At 46.0% G+C, this 20814-nt stretch overlaps 1 pseudogene; it reads left to right on the forward strand.

The window, feature by feature from the left end:
• Window positions 1-920: 920 nt before the first annotated feature.
• Window positions 921-20254, forward strand: LOC121616249 (annotated as a pseudogene).
• Window positions 20255-20814: the final 560 nt, after the last annotated feature.

Below are 20814 nucleotides of genomic sequence, written 5' to 3' on the forward strand. Positions count from 1 at the left end.
ACAGAAAATGTTCATTTTGACATTCCCTCACTGTGAAAACGCTGTTTTCACACATACAGTAGACCGACATGGTTAGTTTTGCTGAAGCTGTTTTGAAGTGCCAGATGGCCTGAAAATCAAGTTTTCAGCTCAGAAACACTCAAATCTGCATGTTTTACAAAAATAACATGGTTTTATGTGAGTCCCTCTCAAAACATGCTGTTCATTTTGGCGCTCCTTGGCGTTTGTGTGAAAACACATACTACAACCTGCAGCTTGATGAGTGAGCAGAATCTGATTCAAATGGAGGAGAAAGAGGTCTGCTGGTTAACGTGATGCCAGAGCACTACAGGGGTGCAACAAGGCTTGGGGCTCTCGGTGCTGATAAGGACAGTGAGGACTGACAGGCAAACAAACACATTCATTTGTCATGATGACTGTTTCTATTCGTCGGGGAAATATTTTTTTCGAACTTGTTATCTGCATGTTGGAATTTTTAAATGTGCTTTAAAAGTGTTTTACTTGAGCTGCCAAGAGGGAGCCTCTGAACTTTGCAGTTATTTTGCAATTATAAGTGACAATTACTTATCTTTTCTGTGTAGGGAGACCATCATCTCCTGCAGTTCAGTCTGAAACAATAAACAGTCATTCAAGTCTGACAACATTTGACTTTTGGCTGGAAGAACAAATTCCAGTACATTAGAAGAGGTGAAATGGTTGAATTGGAGCAAAGTTGAGGATGTTTTTTCAGATAAATAACGTCTTACATCGTTGAAAAAGAGCATGAATGTTTAAATTTGGATTGGGTTGGCAGATAAATTAGCTTACTTAGCAACAAAGCTAATAATAGCCTCGGTGTCCACACCGCCAATGGGTTTTAGTGGCAAGGGTATGTCATGCTAGTTAGCCAGCTAATTTAACAGTTTTTTGACCGTTTCTAGTTCTGGGAGGTGATAAGTGAACATGGCATCGACCATACCACGGGGACAGCGACCTGCAGCTGGAACGAATCAACGTGTATTACAACAAGGCTAATTTGGGAGGCAGGAGAGGCAGTAGAGGGGTTATTATATCATTGTAGTAGTGGATATATGGCAATAGTTGTTAATTTTTTTTTTTTTTTCAATTTTATTCACTTTATTTATCCCAAACTGGGAAATTATGAACAGGTTGCTTTATGTCAAAACCGTTTAAGGCTAACTCAACCTGGATTTTTTGTAGAGTTTTCCCTGTAAAATGATAAATGGTCGTCATATCTATTCCTATTCAAAAGGTAAAGTGTTAAATGCATGCTAACAAAAAGGAGAAAGGCGAGCAGGTCCTAGCTTCAGTTAATGTTTCAGCGCTGTTTGTGTCATGAATTTTCAACCCGTGTTTTAATTTCCAGGTGGCAAGTATGTCCCTCGTGCAGTGCTGGTGGACTTGGAGCCAGGCACAATAGACTCTGTGAGGTCTGGTCTCTTTGGACAGGTCTTTAGGCCGGACAACTTTGTCTTTGGTGAGAATGAAAATGTGACCATTCATGTGTGTTTTAGTCAGGTTGATGAAATTGGTGCACTGTGATCAAGCAAATAGTGTCACTCTCATTTTAAAGCTGGCTGTTGGCAAAGTGGCTTTTCCATAGTCCTGTCAGAGTAACCAAGCCAGTCTTTTTCAGTCCATGCACAGTGAACTGCAAGTAAAATTGGTTTGACTTTGTGTGTATGGTACAGTCATGTTTCAAGTATGGTTAGATCCAGAAGGTTTTCATTTCTGTATTTGCATGTAACACAGGCCAGAGCGGAGCAGTTAATAACTGGGCCAAAGGCCACTACACTGAGGGGGCTGAGCTGGTGGACTCTGTCCTGGATGTGGTGAGGAAGGAGGAAGAGAGCTGCGATCTCCTCCAGGGCTTCCAGCTCACGCACTCCCTGGGAGGAGGCACTGGATCCAGCATGGGCACGCTGGTCATCAGCAAAATCCGAGAGGAGTACCCAGACCGCATCATGAACACTTTCAGCGTGGTGTCTACACCCAAGGTTCATTTAATGCACAAAAATATTTTGAAATTGAACATTTGTTCCTCCATTTGCGTCTCTGAGCTTTAATGCCGATCCCTCTTCCTTCCTTTGTCTCGTCTTTCCCTTCAACCTCCCACTCCAGGTGTCAGACACAGTGGTGGAGCCGTACAATGCCACCCTCTCCGTCCACCATCTGGTGGAGAACACAGATGAGACCTTCTGCATTGATAATGAGGCCCTGTATAACATCTGCTTCCGCACACTGAAACTCACCATGCCCACCTACGGCGACCTCAACCACCTCCTCTCTGCCACCATGAGCGGTGTGACCACCTGTCTGTGCTTCCCCGGCCAGCTCAACGCTGACTTGAGGAAACTGGCTGTCAACATGGTGCCCTTCCCCAGGCTTCACTTCTTCATGCCAGGTTTTGCCCCCTTGACCAGCCGTGGCAGCCAGCAGTACAGGTAGAGAGGCAGGAGCCTGCTTTTGAGAAGCCTTATCAGACCCTCAGGATGTATTTTGATGCATTTGAAAGAAATCCTAATTGAATTGTCTTTTTGTAGGGCACTGACACTCCCTGAACTTACCCAGCAGAAGTTTGACGCCAAGAACATGATGGCAGCTTGCGACCCGTTGAAAAAGAGCGTGAATGTTTAAATTTGGATTGGGCGGGCAGATAAATTAGCTTACTTAGCAACAACGCTAATGATAGCCTCGGCGTCCACACCGCCGATGGGTTTTAGTGGCAAGGGTATGTCATGCTAGTTAGCCAGCTAATTTAACAGTTCGTCTGTTTGACCGTTTCTAGTTCTGAAGGGTGATAAGTGATGAACATGGCATCGACCCATTCGGGACATACCACGAGGACAGCGACCTGCAGCTGGAACGAATCAGCGTGTATTACAACAAGGCAACAGGTTAACAAGCATGAGAGGCAGCAGAGGGGTTATTATATGTAGCCAAGTGAACAGGGGTTACTGTATTTTTTCTTTGTGTTAGCTGAGCCCTAATAGAGGGTGTACTGTCACTTTAGGGCCAGCCAGGTTGAAAATCCCATGGGAACCAGGAAATCACACGAGACATGATAACCCCTGCAAACCGTTGTCTTCCTAACCCAAATAATGGCAGAAAGGTGTATTTCTTGTCTGTGAGTGAGTTAAAAGTTTGAACATTGAAAACCAGTTTATAACAGAGGAAATACGTGACCAAGTGAAGTTAGAGCGGACCGATAACTGCACTGTCTGACGGACTTGTGGGACTGAAGACGTAGTGTTTATTTCTCGTCGGTCGAGGGTTTGTGTCTTGTCTCCAGCCGTCCTAGACGACCACGGGTCAGCGTAAGTTTGTTGTGCACTGGAATATTAGTTAGTGTTATATTCTCTGCGTTAAATGTTGTTTACAAAGTTATATGTTGTTACCCGTGCAGAGGGGAGACAGAGAGCGGTGTGTGCGTGTGGGCTGCATCCAGGTGCAGGGTGAGGCTCTCAAACTACGAGCTAGAGTAAGTGTGCACACAATTTTGTTTTTTTGAATGTACTGTGAGTTCATTAAAGGTCACGGTAAAAACGTAATGTGCAAAGAGATATATAAAAACGTACATAAAAGTTAATTCATGAAGTTTACTGGGTTAAAAACTTGATGTGTACTGTAAAATGTCTGATGAAATGAGGAGGGTGGCTTAAAAATGTATTCATGTTAATTAATGTATTTTATTTCCTGTTTACATAGGAATAGGCCACTGCTGTTGTTTGTTTGGTTTGATTTTGTTTGTTTTGTTTTGCTTGTTTTATACTGAGACGTTCAGAAGATATTCAAGAAAGACAGGAAAGAATTTTTTTATTTTTTTATTTTGACTGTTACAGACATCTCTCTCAAAATTAGAGAATTAATGCTGTGCTCGTTTGAGGGCAGTCGGGGTAATAAAGATCCTACTAAAAAGTATTTTTGTGTCCAGTCTCCTCCCTCATTGACCTGGCCACATATATCATCATAGTAGTGGATATATAGCAATCCATCCATCCATTATCTATACACCGCTGAATCCTTTGCAGGGTCACGGGGGGGCTGGAGCCTATCCCAGCCGTCTCTCGGGCGAAGGCAGGGGACACCCTGGGCAGGTCGCCAGCCTACCACAGGGCTACATATACAGACAAACAACCACGCACACCGCTCATTCACACCTATGGACAATTTAGAGTTATCAATTAACCTCAGCATGTTTTTGGACTGTGGGAGGAAGCCGGAGAACCCGGTGAGAACCCACGCTGATATATAGCAATAGTTGTTAATTTAATCTTTTTTTTCAATTTTATTCACTTTATTGATCCCAAACTGGGAAATTATGAACAGGTTGCTTAATGTCAAAAAAAAATTTCCCGGTCTGCCTATAGAGAGCCAAACAAACCGCAACGTGCATGAAGTGTTTAATCTCTATAGAGAGGAGACACAGCCACAGAACCACACGGCAGTAGGCAGTTCAGAGTTGTGCTCCCTGATCAGATGTTTTCACCCCATTCTTATAGTCTGACATGCCTTTGGTCTTAACAGAACTGGTTTAACAGATGGCAACAGAAAAACAGTTGTCTGCAATAAAACTTGATGATGTCCTGTTCTCAGGACTTTACAGTTAGGTGTGATAACATCAGGTCATTTACTTTGGCACCCTGGGAGTTAATTGCAGTGGGGTTACAACAACAAATCCACCAGGACATCCTCTCGTCAATATAACAGTAAAACAGACTACAGATCAACTATATAAACTAGGAAAACAAAATAGAAAAGTATAGAAACATGTAAAAATTCCATCACACCGTTTAAGGCAGGCATGGGCAAACTACGGCCCGAGGGCCATATGCTGCCCGTTACAAATTTTAATCCGGCCCGCCGAACTTGAAGAAATTATAGTAATAAACCTTGTTAATGTTTTATTTTCCCTGCAATTCTGGCTTTTTCCCAATAGATAGCGCACTCTAGATACATTGAGCTTTGTTGAGGTGCGGCGTATTACTCCACGTTTGCGCTTTACTCTTCGACCCTCAGCCCTTCTGTAAAGATGAGCGGAGCTAAGAAAAGAAAAGTGGACAGAATGTCCAGTTTTTAATAAGGAGTGGACTACTAAATATTTTTTACTGAACACCGATCAGCTGCTGTATGCCTGATATGCCAAGAGACTGTGGCGGTGTTTAAAGACTATGATACAGCAAGAAAACTGACTCCAGACTTTGATGGATAAAAAGGGAGACCGACAACACTGTTCCCACTGAAATTAAAAGTATGTTTCTCCGTTGTGTTATGTAAAAAATGCATTTGAAAATAATTTCTTCAATAAGCCTTACATGTTACATGTCCTGTCTGTTAAGGGATGCACATATGTGGTGTTCAGGTGCATGTACATTCTCAAAACCAAGTGCGCAAATGCAACGCGATCAAATATAACGCGCTCCACATACTGGCGGGTTGTCACTGTTCCGTCCTCGTGCAGCTTGTTGTTGAGTTTTGGCACTAGGGATGATTGAATAGAAGGAGAGGCCAAGTAGACCTGCATCTCCTACCGTTTTTTAAATAAAGACAGTCAGGAGGAGAGTGATGATATCCTGAAGGATAACACAACTTTCAGTGCTTTAAAATAATAAAAAAATACTTTATTCATTTAATTTATAGTGTTTTAAGAGTCATTTCAATAAATAGCTCAGTTCTGTGGGACTTCAAAGACAAATTTAGTTGTAATGCTTTTGTTCATTTTCAGTTGAAATTAAAGCACGTTTTCTACATATCTCATGATATTTTATTTTCTCTTATGAGGTGGATTACCAAAACACTCCATCCATCTGCTCCTGGTCCGGCCCCCCAGTCAAATTTTAGAACCCTTTGTGGCCCACAAGTGAAAAAGTTTGCCCACCCCTGGTTTAAGGCTAACTCAACCTGGATTTTTTGTAGAGTTTTCTTGGTAAAATGATAAATGGTCGTCATATCTATTCCTATTCAAAAGGTAAAGTGTTAAATGCATGCTAACAAAAAGGAGAAAGGCAAGCAGGTCCTGTCATGTCTCGTCAGGTCTGTTAAGTGTTTTTGTTCACGAGCGTCATGTCTTGTCTTACACTTTCTGTATTTTTGTGTCCAGTCTCCTCCCTCATTGACCTGGCCACACTAATTGGTGTCAGAAGTGGGATACCCTGTTTAATTTTGAGGTGGTGATCGGGACGAGAGGAGCATCTGCATCGCTGACGTGGATCACTGGAGGAGCTGATCGTCTGGTGCCCGGTCTCTGAGACTGTTGGACAGAGAGACATTGAACTTGCTACTGACTGTGTTATCTCCCTGCAATAAGGACACAATAAGAGACTTTGCAAAATGTCAGACGAGGACGAGGGGGCAGCTGCTTCTGTGGCGGGACCCAGCCAGGAAGATGATGCAGCTTCTCTGTCTGGTGATGAAGGTAACCCTTTGGCACAGCTGCAGTCTCAGATTTTGGAACTGAGTAGAAAACATGGTTATCATCACCGATAACAACCCCCTGTGCCACCTCTCCACAGCCAGTTTAGGAGCCGTTCAGCAGCGGTGAGTTGCTCAGTTGGCCGTGTTTGATTTTGATGTAAAGTACCGCCCCGGCCGGTGTAATACTGCTGCTGATGCCCTTTCTCAGCAACCGGCCAATGGTGAGCCAGAACCAGATAGTGAGGATGCAGAATATGATGGATGTGTAGCCATATGTAATACTCTCAGGCCAGGTACAGCCCTAGACTTAGATCTAGTGACAGCAGGTGTTAAGTGTTGTAAGCTCAGACAGTTAAGTGCAGTTGAGGTCAGTGAGACAGGAGCTAACAGTGTGGTCCAGGATAACACTCCCACACTCCCTGGATATTCCAAAGCAGAGCTCCAGAGCTTCCAAGAGTCCGACCCTGCGCTCAGAGTCTTGAGAGGGCTCTGGGATAAACAAAGGAAACCAACTTACCAGGAAAAGAAAACTCTGACAAAGCCAGTCTGCTCCTTGCTGAAACAGTGGTCGCGTCTACAAGAGAAGGATGGACTTTTGTACAGAGTAATTGAAAATGGTCATACTGGAACCTGTCATCAGCTACTGCTGCCAGACTGTCTCAAGGGACAGGCTCTCAAAAGTGTTCATGAGCAAATGGGTCATCAAGGAATCGAAAGGACTTTGGGCCTGTTGAGACAAAGATGTTTTTGGGTGGGTATGTACAGGGATGTTGAGCAGTGGGTGAAGAGATGTCAGAGGTGTGTGTTAACAAAAATGCCACAGCCAAAGATCCAAGCACCACAGACTCCATTCTTGGCCACTCGCCCACTTGAGGTGGTTGCTATGGATTACACCATACTGGAACGTGCCACAGATGGTCGTGAAAATGTACTTGTAATGACAGATGTGTTTACTAAGTTCAGTCAGGCCTTTGCCACACGTGATCAGAAGGCAGAAACCACTGCTAAAGTCTGAAAGAGTGGTTTCTGAAGTATGGAGTACCAGAACGCCTGCACTCTGATCAGGGCAGGAATTTTGAAAGTGCAGTGATTGCAGAGTTATGCAGATTGTATGGAGTGAAGAAAACCCGAACAACACCACATCACCCTCAAGGGAACCCCCAGTGTGAAAGGTTCAATCGCACTCTGCATGATCTTTTGCGTACACTTCCCCCTGAGAAGAAGCGGCGTTGGCCTGAACACCTGTCAGAGCTAGTGTATGCGTACAATGTGACACCACACTCGACAATGGGGTATTCACCCTATTATTTGCTGTTTGGAGTTCACCCTCATCTTCCTATTGATGCACTGCTGAGCCATGAACAGGAGAACAGTGATACACCAGACTGGTTGGCTGTACACCAGGAGCGTCTTCAGGATGCGCATGCCAGAGCGAGAGAATGTGCTGAACGAAAGGCTAAAGAGAGACTAGCTCAGCAGCAAGAGTGTCTGCACTGTCCAGATGTTGAGGTGGGACAGCTGGTTTATCTTCGACATCGTCCACCAGGGAGGAACAAGATCCAAGACGCATGGTCAGCCACGGCATACAAGGTTGTGCAGGTCCAAGGGACCACGTACACAGTGGAGCCCCTCGAGGGTGGGCCGGTAAAGAGGGTGCATAGGTCCAACCTGCGGCCATGTGTGGGTCCTGTGCCAACGCCGGGGCGGAGTCGCCAGTCAGCCACTCCTGTGGAGGAACCTGCCCCAAGGCAAGGGTTAGAGGTGGAGTTCATGGAGCCTGAGTTCATTTTGGAAGAGAAAGTGACATATCCAGCAGCTGAGCCAGTTGCAACTCAAGAGATTGAAACTGTGGATCCAGTGATTGTTGAGACAGAATACCAGGAAGAGACTGAGAGAATGGAAGAGAGCGAGGATGGACGTGAGAAGGAGATGAGTGACATACCTGAGGAGAGCTTGGAGACGGAACCATTGCCCTGTTCTCATCCACTGTCAGGATCTCCCTCTACACTTACAGAGAAGCCAGAGGGAAGACCTGTGCCTGCTCCCCAGAGAACAAAGGAGGGAACCATCAGTGGTGACACACCCATATCCCCTCCACGTAGGAGCCAGAGAACAACAGCTGGGAAGAACCAAAATCCTTTTAACTTACCCAGGTCTGCATGCAACGCAGTGTCCTTAAGTCCAGATCTACTGTCTCAGGTGTTAGCTGGCATGGTCTTTTATTCATCACAACTTAAAGGGGCTATGGATACAGAAGTCACCGAGGACATTGACTTGTAGCAGGGGAGAATGTAGCCAAGTGAACAGGGGTTACTGTATTTTTTCTTTGTGTTAGCTGAGCCCTAATAGAGGGTGTACTGTCACTTTAGGGCCAGCCAGGTTGAAAATCCCATGGGAACCAGGAAATCACACGAGACATGATAACCCCTGCAAACCGTTGTCTTCCTAACCCAAATAATGGCAGAAAGGTGTATTTCTTGTCTGTGAGTGAGTTAAAAGTTTGAACATTAAAAACCAGTTTATAACAGAGGAAATACGTGACCAAGTGAAGTTAGAGCGGACCGATAACTGCGCTGTCTGACGGACTTGTGGGACTGAAGACGTAGTGTTTATTTCTCGTCGGTCGAGGGTTTGTGTCTTGTCTCCAGCCGTCCTAGACGACCACGGGTCAGCGTAAGTTTGTTGTGCACTGAAATATTAGTTAGTGTTATATTCTCTGCGTTAAATGTTGTTTACAAAGTTATATGTTGTTACCCGTGCAGAGGGGAGACAGAGAGCGGTGTGTGCATGTGGGCTGCATCCAGGTGCAGGGTGAGGCTCTCAAACTACGAGCTAGAGTAAGTGTGCACACAATTTTGTTTTTTTGAATGTACTGTGAGTTCATTAAAGGTCACGGTAAAAACGTAATGTGCAAAGAGATATATAAAAACGTACATAAAAGTTAATTCATGAAGTTTACTGGGTTAAAAACTTGATGTGTACTGTAAAATGTCTGATGAAATGAGGAGGGTGGCTTAAAAATGTATTCATGTTAATTAATGTATTTTATTTCCTGTTTACATAGGAATAGGCCACTGCTGTTGTTTGTTTGGTTTGATTTTGTTTGTTTTGTTTTGCTTGTTTTATACTGAGACGTTCAGAAGATATTCAAGAAAGACAGGAAAGAATTTTTTTATTTTTTTATTTTGACTGTTACAGACATCTCTCTCAAAATTAGAGAATTAATGCTGTGCTCGTTTGAGGGCAGTCGGGGTAATAAAGATCCTACTAAAAAGTATTTTTGTGTCCAGTCTCCTCCCTCATTGACCTGGCCACATATATCATCATAGTAGTGGATATATAGCAATCCATCCATCCATTATCTATACACCGCTGAATCCTTTGCAGGGTCACGGGGGGGCTGGAGCCTATCCCAGCCGTCTCTCGGGCGAAGGCAGGGGACACCCTGGGCAGGTCGCCAGCCTACCACAGGGCTACATATACAGACAAACAACCACGCACACCGCTCATTCACACCTATGGACAATTTAGAGTTATCAATTAACCTCAGCATGTTTTTGGACTGTGGGAGGAAGCCGGAGAACCCGGTGAGAACCTACGCTGATATATAGCAATAGTTGTTAATTTAATCTTTTTTTTCAATTTTATTCACTTTATTGATCCCAAACTGGGAAATTATGAACAGGTTGCTTAATGTCAAAAAAAAATTTCCCGGTCTGCCTATAGAGAGCCAAACAAACCGCAACGTGCATGAAGTGTTTAATCTCTATAGAGAGGAGACACAGCCACAGAACCACACGGCAGTAGGCAGTTCAGAGTTGTGCTCCCTGATCAGATGTTTTCACCCCATTCTTATAGTCTGACATGCCTTTGGTCTTAACAGAACTGGTTTAACAGATGGCAACAGAAAAACAGTTGTCTGCAATAAAACTTGATGATGTCCTGTTCTCAGGACTTTACAGTTAGGTGTGATAACATCAGGTCATTTACTTTGGCACCCTGGGAGTTAATTGCAGTGGGGTTACAACAACAAATCCACCAGGACATCCTCTCGTCAATATAACAGTAAAACAGACTACAGATCAACTATATAAACTAGGAAAACAAAATAGAAAAGTATAGAAACATGTAAAAATTCCATCACACCGTTTAAGGCAGGCATGGGCAAACTACGGCCCGAGGGCCATATGCTGCCCGTTACAAATTTTAATCCGGCCCGCCGAACTTGAAGAAATTATAGTAATAAACCTTGTTAATGTTTTATTTTCCCTGCAATTCTGGCTTTTTCCCAATAGATAGCGCACTCTAGATACATTGAGCTTTGTTGAGGTGCGGCGTATTACTCCACGTTTGCGCTTTACTCTTCGACCCTCAGCCCTTCTGTAAAGATGAGCGGAGCTAAGAAAAGAAAAGTGGACAGAATGTCCAGTTTTTAATAAGGAGTGGACTACTAAATATTTTTTACTGAACACCGATCAGCTGCTGTATGCCTGATATGCCAAGAGACTGTGGCGGTGTTTAAAGACTATGATACAGCAAGAAAACTGACTCCAGACTTTGATGGATAAAAAGGGAGACCGACAACACTGTTCCCACTGAAATTAAAAGTATGTTTCTCCGTTGTGTTATGTAAAAAATGCATTTGAAAATAATTTCTTCAGTAAGCCTTACATGTTACATGTCCTGTCTGTTAAGGGATGCACATATGTGGTGTTCAGGTGCATGTACATTCTCAAAACCAAGTGCGCAAATGCAACGCGATCAAATATAACGCGCTCCACATACTGGCGGGTTGTCACTGTTCCGTCCTCGTGCAGCTTGTTGTTGAGTTTTGGCATTAGGGATGATTGAATAGAAGGAGAGGCCAAGTAGACCTGCATCTCCTACCGTTTTTTAAATAAAGACAGTCAGGAGGAGAGTGATGATATCCTGAAGGATAACACAACTTTCAGTGCTTTAAAATAATAAAAAAATACTTTATTCATTTAATTTATAGTGTTTTAAGAGTCATTTCAATAAATAGCTCAGTTCTGTGGGACTTCAAAGACAAATTTAGTTGTAATGCTTTTGTTCATTTTCAGTTGAAATTAAAGCACGTTTTCTACATATCTCATGATATTTTATTTTCTCTTATGAGGTGGATTACCAAAACACTCCATCCATCTGCTCCTGGTCCGGCCCCCCAGTCAAATTTTAGAACCCTTTGTGGCCCACAAGTGAAAAAGTTTGCCCACCCCTGGTTTAAGGCTAACTCAACCTGGATTTTTTGTAGAGTTTTCTTGGTAAAATGATAAATGGTCGTCATATCTATTCCTATTCAAAAGGTAAAGTGTTAAATGCATGCTAACAAAAAGGAGAAAGGCAAGCAGGTCCTGTCATGTCTCGTCAGGTCTGTTAAGTGTTTTTGTTCACGAGCGTCATGTCTTGTCTTACACTTTCTGTTTTATTGTGAAACCTAACTCTCAAACCTAACTTTTGTTGTAGACTTTTTGGAGAAAGTATTTTTGTTATTAAAACCAGCCTTTGCGCTCGCCCTCAGTTTGTGTCCTGTGTTCTGCTTTTGAGTCCTGAAAGCCCTGACAGCCCTACGGGCTTAACAGTACGATCTGGCCACGATGGACTCAGCGGAACCGAACCACTTCTGAAACACACTGAGCGCCCAAGGAAATCTCCTGCATCAGCACGTGGATGGAGCGTACAGCAAGGGGTGAGAGAATTATCTGACAGACAACAAGAACTACAACACACAGTCATGTCACAGGTAACCACACTCACCGAACAACTGCGCCGCCTGACTAACCGTTTGGAGAGTCCTCCACAGCTCACCACTGCCGAATCGGCGGCCTGACCGACGATCGCTAATTCCCCTGACTCCGTTCCTGTCCTGGGACTTCCACGCCTCGCTCCACCCGAGAAATTCTCGGGAGACTCTGGGTGCTGCCGCTCCTTCCTGGTTCAATGCGACCTCCATTTCAAGCATTAGTCCGGTGCGTATGCTTCTGAGCAAGCCAAGGTGGCATTCATGATATCATGACATCTGACAGGGAGGGCAGCTGCTTGGGCAACGGCAGAATGGGCCAGAGAATCAGTAGTTTGTCAAGATGCCAAAATATTCTCAAAGACCTTAACGAACATTTTTGATCATGAGTCTCCAGCTCGAGAAGCCTCACGAGCCCTGCTCCGCCTGACACAAGGATGACGCCGGGTAGTAGACTACGCGATCGACTTCCACAGGTTGGCAGCGGACAGTGGGTGGAACGGACCAGCGCTGAATGACGGCTTCGTCAATGGCCTCTCCGACTCCATCAAGGATCAGCTGGCTCCGCTGGAATTGCCCCCTGACCTTGAATCCATCATCTCTACGGCCATTCGCATAGCCGGGAGTCGATGCGAATGGCCGTAGAGATGATGGATCGAGATCGGCGGAGGGAAACCCGCTTCAGCGCGGAAGGCTGAAAGGAACCCACACGCCCGGAACAACAGTTCGCTCCACCGTCACTGCCTTGTTTACCTGCACCCACACTGCCACCTGTTGGATCTGAAGAACCGATGCAGATCGGTCGCACCAAATTGGATCCAGAGGAGAGGTTGCGACGCGTTAAGGAAAACGCATGCTTCTATTGCGGGGAGCAGGGACATCAAGTGGCTCAGTGTCAGGTAAAAGATCAGGCTCACCATCGGAAAGGAGGGAGATGGTGAGCCCAGTCTTGTTTACTCTGAAACCTCCACGCACATTAACCAAAGCCATATTAAAGAACAATAATCAGTTGGTAGAGCTAGTGGTTCTCATAGACTCTGGGGCAGATGAAAATTTCATGGACTGGGGCTTTGCTCGAAGAAACCAGATTGGAGTGAAAAAACTCGAGACCCCACTCAGAGCCAATGCCCTAAACGGCCGTGCAATTTTTCAAGTGACTCATGTAACTGAACCATGTGAAATAGCAGTCGGGGATGCTCACACCGAACTCTTGCGGTTTCACCTGTTCCATTCAGCTCAACACTGTCTTATTCTGGGGTATCCCTGGCTCCACAAAAACAATCCACACATAGACTGGGTTACAGGGAAAATTCAGGGATGGGGAAGGAATGATCATTCTAATGTCTCTCCTTCTGAGTCTGTTCATAGTCTGCACACCAAGAATCCTGAACCTGTCCTGCCACCAGAGGGAGAGCAAGAACACTATCCTGACTTGGCTAAAGTGCCAAGCTGCTACTGGGACCTGAAGGAGGTGTTCAACAAAGCAACCTCATTACCTCCTCATCGGTCCTCTGACTGCCCCATCGATCTCCTCCCGGGGGCTCCCATCCCCAAGGGCAGGTTATACTCGCTCTCATGCCCAGAACGTAAGGCAATGGATGACTACATCCAAACTTCCCTGAAAGCGGGCATTAGAAAGAAACGCACAAGAAAGATGGTTCCTTAAGACCCTGTATTGACTACAGCCCCTTGAATGATATAACTGTTAAGAACCGTTACCCCTTGCCACTAATGAACTCTGTTTTCGAACTCTTACAGCATATGCATATCACCTGATCCGCATCCGGGAGGGAGATGAATGGAAGACAGGTTTCAACACCCCCAGCTGTGTTCCAGGGGTATGTAAATGACGTTCTGAGAGAGTTTCTCAATAACTTTGTATTTGTCTATCTCGATGATATTCTGATCTTCTCCCTGGATTTGGACACTCACCAAAGTCACGTTCGCCAAGTCCTGTCTCGTCCATTATCTCACCATCTTTATGTCAAAGCTGAGAAATGTGAATTTCACGCCAAACAAGTGGTTTTCCTAGGCTATGTAATTTCCGAAAATCATGTGCAGATGGATCCAGAGAAGGTGAGGGCTGTAGCTGATTGGCCTAATCCCAGTAATCGCAAAAAGTTCCAACAATGTTTGCGATTTGCTAACTTCTACCGGAAATTCACACGCAATTTAAGCACAGTCGCGGCCCCCCTTCATAACCTCACATCTTCCAAGTTCAGCTTCCAGTGGTCTGCAGAAGCTGATGCCGCTTTCTGGAAGCTGAAAGAGGCATTCACCACAGCACCAGTTCTCACGGTTCCTGATCCCCAACGCCAGTTTGTGGTAGAGGTGGACGCATCTAATGACGGAGTCGGAGCCGTCCTGTCCCAGCGGAGCGACAAGGACAACAGGATCCATCCATGCGCCTACCTGTCGCATAAGGAAATATGACGTAGGTAACCGGGAACTGTTAGCCGTTAAAACGGCTTTAGAAGAGTGTTTAGAGGGAACGGAGCACCCTTTCCTAGTTCTGACAGATCATAAGAATCTAGAATATATCAAGAACGCAAAAAGACTGAACTCTAGACAAGCCCGGTGTGCTCACCTTAATTTTGGCGCCGTCCCAGGTGGCAGCCTGTAGCAGCAGCTCCTGTCGTGTTTTTTTAAGTTTTCGTTTATTTGTCCGTTCGTTCTTTTTTTTCTGTAAATCAATCAATCAATCACAACCTGTTCGTTAGAGTTGTGACAATGTCTGGACTTAAGTTTGCTACCCTTCTCCGTGTTTTTCTTCTACTTTCCCTACTTTTTGTAACTGGGAACTATGCCGACGGCAGCGGTGGCAGCATTGTTTACATGCGCGAACAGCTCATTGCGCTGTGTAGACCCGTGCTGCTGCCCGGAGACAGACCTGTGGTCCCGCAGGAGTTACGGAGGAGAAGCCGGGGCTGCAGGTCTGGAGTAAAAAGGAGGGAAAAAAGGAGAAGACACAAACCAGCGGTCCCAGCGATTATAAAGGGGGAACGTGAGGTCTTTGGGGAATAAAACGGACGAGCTGGCAGCGCTGGTGAAGACCCAGAGGGAATACCGTGAGTGTAGCTTATTTTGCTTCAGTGAAACATGGCTGCACTCGCACATCCCAGACAGCAGCGTTGAGGTCCCAGGATACAGTTTGGTACGGGGAGACAGAGACTTTTCCAAAAGTTTGAAGAAGAAGGGTGGTGGACTTGCACTTTATGTCAGTGAGAGGTGGTGCAACCCCGGACAGGTTAGCGTGAAGGAACGTCTCTGCACCCCCGACATTGAACTGCTGGCTGTGGGAATGCGCCCGTATTATTTACCAAGGGAGTTCACGTCCACCATTGCTATCGCTGTTTACATCCCCCCGTCAGCTGATGCAGCGGTAGCCTGTGACGTCATCAGCTCCACCGCCGCTAAACTACTGACTGAACACCCGGACTCATTCATGGTTATTACAGGTGATTTTAATCATGCTTCACTGAACAACACCTTAAATAACTTTCATCAGTACGACTGCCCCACCAGAGACAATAAAACCCTGGATCTTCTTTATGCCAACACCATTGACGCATATGACGCCACTGCCCCCCCCCCCCCCCCCCCCCTTGGCAGGTCAGACCACAACCTGGTCAGGATGACTCCAAGGTATGTCCCCCTGGTGAAAAGACAACCCAAGCACACCAGGACAGTAAGGAGGTGGACACATGATGCCACTGAAGCACTGCAGGACTGCTTTGAGTCGACGGACTGGGATGTACTCTGTGAGCCACATGGGGAGGACATTGACAACATGACCGACTGCATCACAGAGTACATCAGATTCTGTGAGGACACCACCATGCCAGCCATGTATGCTGCTTCTCCAATAACAAGCCCTGGATCACCAGCGACCTGAAGGCACTGCTGAACGAAAAGAAGAGGGCTTTCAGGTCTGGAGACAGAGAGGAGCAGAGGAGAGTGCAGCACAGACTCCGAGACATGCTGAGGAAGTGCAAGGACGACTACAGGAGGAAGCTGGAAGCCAAACTCCAACAGAACAGTGTGAGAGATGTGTGGACAGGAATGAAGCACATCACAGGGATGAAGGGGAAGGACAGGCAGACATCAGGGAGCCTGGACAGAGCAAATCAGTTCAACCAGTTTTTTAACAGGTTTAGCTCACCTCCTGCCACCTCTCAGACACCCCCTGCCTCCCACACACCCACACTGTCCCAAATGGCTCGCACCACCCCCCAGCATTCTCCTGCACATCACCTCTCCATCTGCCCCCCCTCCTCCTCCCCCTTCTCCTCCCCTTCCCCCACTGAGGACACCAGCATTAACCACCCAATGGTGACTTCAGGCCAGGTAAAGAGGCAGCTGGAAAGACTCAACCAGCGAAAGGCAGCAGGCCCCAATGGCATCACACCTAGGATCCTGAAGACCTGTGCTAGCCAGCTGTCTCCTGTACTTGAACATCTGTTCAACCTGAGCCTGAGTCAGGAGAAAGTCCCGAGGCTGTGGAAGACGTCCTGCTTGGTTCCAGTCCCCAAGAAGCCGAGGCCATCTGACCCAGCGGACTACAGACCAGTCGCCCTCACATCCCATCTGATGAAAGTCCTGGAGAGATTGGTCCTAGCCCAGCTGAGTCCACAGGTGAAGACATTCCTTGACCCCCTGCAGTTTGCCTATCAGCCCCATTTAGGAGTCGATGACGCTGTCATTTACCTGCTGCAACGAGCCCATATGCATATTGATGGTGGAGGAGGCACTGTAAGAATCACATTCTTTAATTTCTCCAGTGCCTTCAACACCATTCAACCTCTGCTATTGGGTGAGAAGCTGCGGGGGATGGGTGTTAACGACGCAGTGATCTCCTGGATTACTGACTACTTGACAGGCCGGCCACAGTTTGTCCGTCTGGGCAGCGGGCTGTCTGATGTGGTGGTCAGTGATACAGGAGCTCCACAGGGGACTGTGCTTTCTCCCTTCCTCTTCACCTTATACACCACTGACTTTAAGTACAACTCTGAGTCATGTCACCTGCAGAAGTTCTCTGATGACTCAGCTGTCGGGTGTATAAGAGAGGGAGAGGAGGGGGAGTACAGGACACTGATAGACAACTTTGTCGAGTGGTCCGAACAGAACCACCTGAGGCTGAACATCAGCAAAACCAGAGAGATGGTGATCGACTTCAGGAGGAAGAAGACGCCTTCACAGCCACTACGGATCAAAGGGGAGGTGGTGGAGGAGGTGGAGGACTACAAATACCTTGGTGTGGTGATCGACAACAGACTTGACTGGAAATCCAACACAGAGACTGTGTACAAGAAGGGGATGAGCAGACTCTACTTCCTGAGGAAACTGAGATCCTTCAACGTGTGCAGCAAAATGTTGGAGATCTTCTACCAGTCTGTTGTTGCCAGCGCCATCTTCTTTGCTGTTGTTTGTTGGGGCAGCAGCATCAGAGCCAGCGACACCAACAGACTTGATAAGATCATCAAGAAGGCTGGCTCTTTACTCGGACTCAGACTTGAGTCTTTTGAGACTGTGGTGGAGAGGAGGACGCTGAATAAACTGCTATCCATCATGGACAATGATCAGCACCCTCTCCATCACACAGTGGACAGACAGCGGAGCACCTTCTCCCACAGGCTGCTACAGCTCCGCTGTCGAAGGGACAGATACAGGAAATCTTTCCTGCCACATGCCATTGCACTGTACAATAACAGCTGAAAATAATAATAATAATACAATACTTCTTACCACTACTGTTTGCTTCCGATATTTTATTATGTATATAATTTTTTGCTGCTTGCTATTTTGATATTTTATTATTATGTATATAATATTTTACTGCTTGCTATTTCGATATTTTAATATATATAGTTTGTTCTTACAGTCACGGTACACTTAATTTTCACTGCCATTTGCATTTGATATTCCTTTTGTGCAATACTTTTTACTGCTGTTTACTATTTGGCTATTTTATTATTTTGTTATGTATATAATCTTTTTACTACTCGCTATTTTTATATTTTTATTATGTATAGTTTGTTCTTTATAGTCTTATTTTCACTTATTTCACTGTGTGTAATGCTGCTGCTGCACTGCAATTTCCCAGCTTGGGATAAATAAAGTATATCTATCTATCTATCTATCTGTTTTTCAGTCGGTTCCGGTTTACCCTCTCTTTCAGACCTGGGTCCCAAGATATTAAGCCTGATGCCTTGTCTTGTTTGTTTGAACCGGAACCGGCTGCCAAGGAACCCGAGACGATCCTACCACTAAATTGTGTGGTAGGAGTAGTAACTTGGCAAATAGAAAAATGATGTGCAAAAAGCCTGCCTCCAAAGGTAACACCACCGTACTCACGGTGGTGGATCGTTTTTCTAAAATGACACACTTCATTCCATTGCCCAAGTTGCCCTCGGCCAAAGTCACAGCCGAAGTACTAATGAAAGAAGTATTCCGCATTCATGGGTTACCTAAAGATACTGTGTCGGATAGAGGACCCCAGTTTATTTCGTTGTTCTGGAGGGAATTTTGCAGGATGCTCGGGGCCACAGTGAGTCTGACGTCCGGTTACCACCCGCAGTCCAACGGACAGACGGAGCGCATGAACCAGGAGCTCGAGACATGCCTCCGCTGCTTGATCTCACAGAATCAAACCTCCTGAAGCAATCATCTGACTTGGGTGGAATACGCGCACAACACCCTTCCCACGGCATTCACAGGTATGTCGCCTTTTCAATGCGTCTATGGCTATCAACCCCCACTCTTCGAGATTAATGAACAGGAGGTCGCTGTCCTGTCGGCGCATGCCCTGGTGAGACGCTGCCGGGAATCTGGGCGGCTGCGCGAAGAGTGTTACTTAAGAGCCAGACACAGATGAAAGAAGCGGCAAACCGCCACCGCAGGGCAGTGCCCCAGTATACCCCGGGCCAGAAGGTTTGGTTATCGACGCGGGACCTGCCTCTCCATGTGCATTCTCGAAAGCTGGCACCCAGGTTTGTGGGACCATATGAAATCTCAAAAAATATTAATCCAGTGTCTGTGCGTCTGAGACTCCCCAGGTCCATGAAAGTACACCCCACGTTCCATGTCTCCAAGCTCAAGCCGGTCCAAGAAAGCCTGCTGGTGCCAGCCACTACACCACCCCCTCCTCCGTGTCTGGTCGACGGTGGCCCTGTCTACGCCATCAAGAAGCTCCTAGCGGAGCACAGACTTGGTTGGGGGTACCAGTACCTTGTGGACTGGGAGGGGTACGGCCCCGAGGAACGGTCATGGGTTCCAGCAAGCTTCATCGTCGATAAGACTTTAATCACTGACTTTCACAACAAGCACTGAAACGAACCTGGGCCGTCCGGTGCCGGCCCTAGAGGCGGGGGGGTACTGTCATGTCTCGTCAGGTCAGTTAAGTGTTTTTGTTCACGAGCGTCATGTCTTGTCTTACACTTCCTGTTTTATTGTGAAACCTATTGCATAAGTGATTTTTGTTGTAGACTTTTTGGAGAAAGTATTTTTGTTATTAAAACCAGCCTTTGCGCTCGCCCTCAGTTCGTGTCCTGTGTTCTGCTTTTGAGTCCTGAAAGCCCTGACTTGAGTTAATGTTTCAGCACTGTTTGTGTCATGAATTTTCAACCCGTGTTTTCATCTCCAGGTGGCAAGTATGTCCCTGGTGGACCTGGAGCCAGCCACGCCACGGGCGCTACCTTACCGCCGCCGTCCAGGAAGTGGACGAGCAGATGCTGAATGTGCAGAACAAGAACAGCAGCTACTTTGTGGAGTGGATCCCCAACAATGTCAAGACAGCTGTCTGTGACATCCCTCCCCGCGGCCTCAAGATGGCCGCAACCTTCATCAGCAACAACACAGCCATTCAGGAGCTGTTCAAGCGCATCTCAGAGCAGTTCGACCATGTTCCGCCACAAGGCCTTCCTTCACTGGTGAGTAAAAGATGTCAGGACAGTGGGGCGAAGTCCTTGTCCTTGTGCTGGCCTGTTCCTTTGTTCCGTTGAGTAATTCTTAACTTGTTTCAGGTACACGGGCGAGGGAATGGATAAGATGGAGTTCACAGAGGCTGAGAGCAACATGAATTAAAAAAAAAAACATGTAATAATTCCATTAAAAGTGATCAATTGATATTGAATTTGATAATTGATGTTATGATTGTCCAGCCTTAGCAGGAGTGCAAAGGCCAGCCTTAGTTTTTAAATGTTGTCTGTCCTTTGTTCACACTCTTTTTCACAGTTCCTTGTTCATGTTTTGAATATGAATATTTTTATCCTTTTCTGTTTCCACTCTGTTTGGAGGGTATCACCTCAATGTCACTCCCCCCTAAGTGGCAACATTCAGCATCATATGTCATCATATGTTCACACGGAAGAAGAAAAGCTGGAGCGTACTGTAACATTTTACTAGCTTTTGGGCAGTCAGCTGCACAAACTCAATGGTTAACATTACTTTCTTGGTATAGATAAAGATAACATATACATACATTATACATACAACAGTATGAACAATTCCAGCTCTCATCATATTTGAAAGTCCAGTGCTGACTACCTGGTGTCACAGGTCAGTTTGACTCAGAGTATTCCAGCTCTTTCCATTCCTAGTGGGCACTTGTTGACATTGTTTCATCCACTCTGTGGTGGTGTTGT

This window comes from Chelmon rostratus, chromosome 13 (genome assembly GCF_017976325.1).
Source record: "Chelmon rostratus isolate fCheRos1 chromosome 13, fCheRos1.pri, whole genome shotgun sequence".
Taxonomy (NCBI): domain Eukaryota; kingdom Metazoa; phylum Chordata; class Actinopteri; order Chaetodontiformes; family Chaetodontidae; genus Chelmon; species Chelmon rostratus.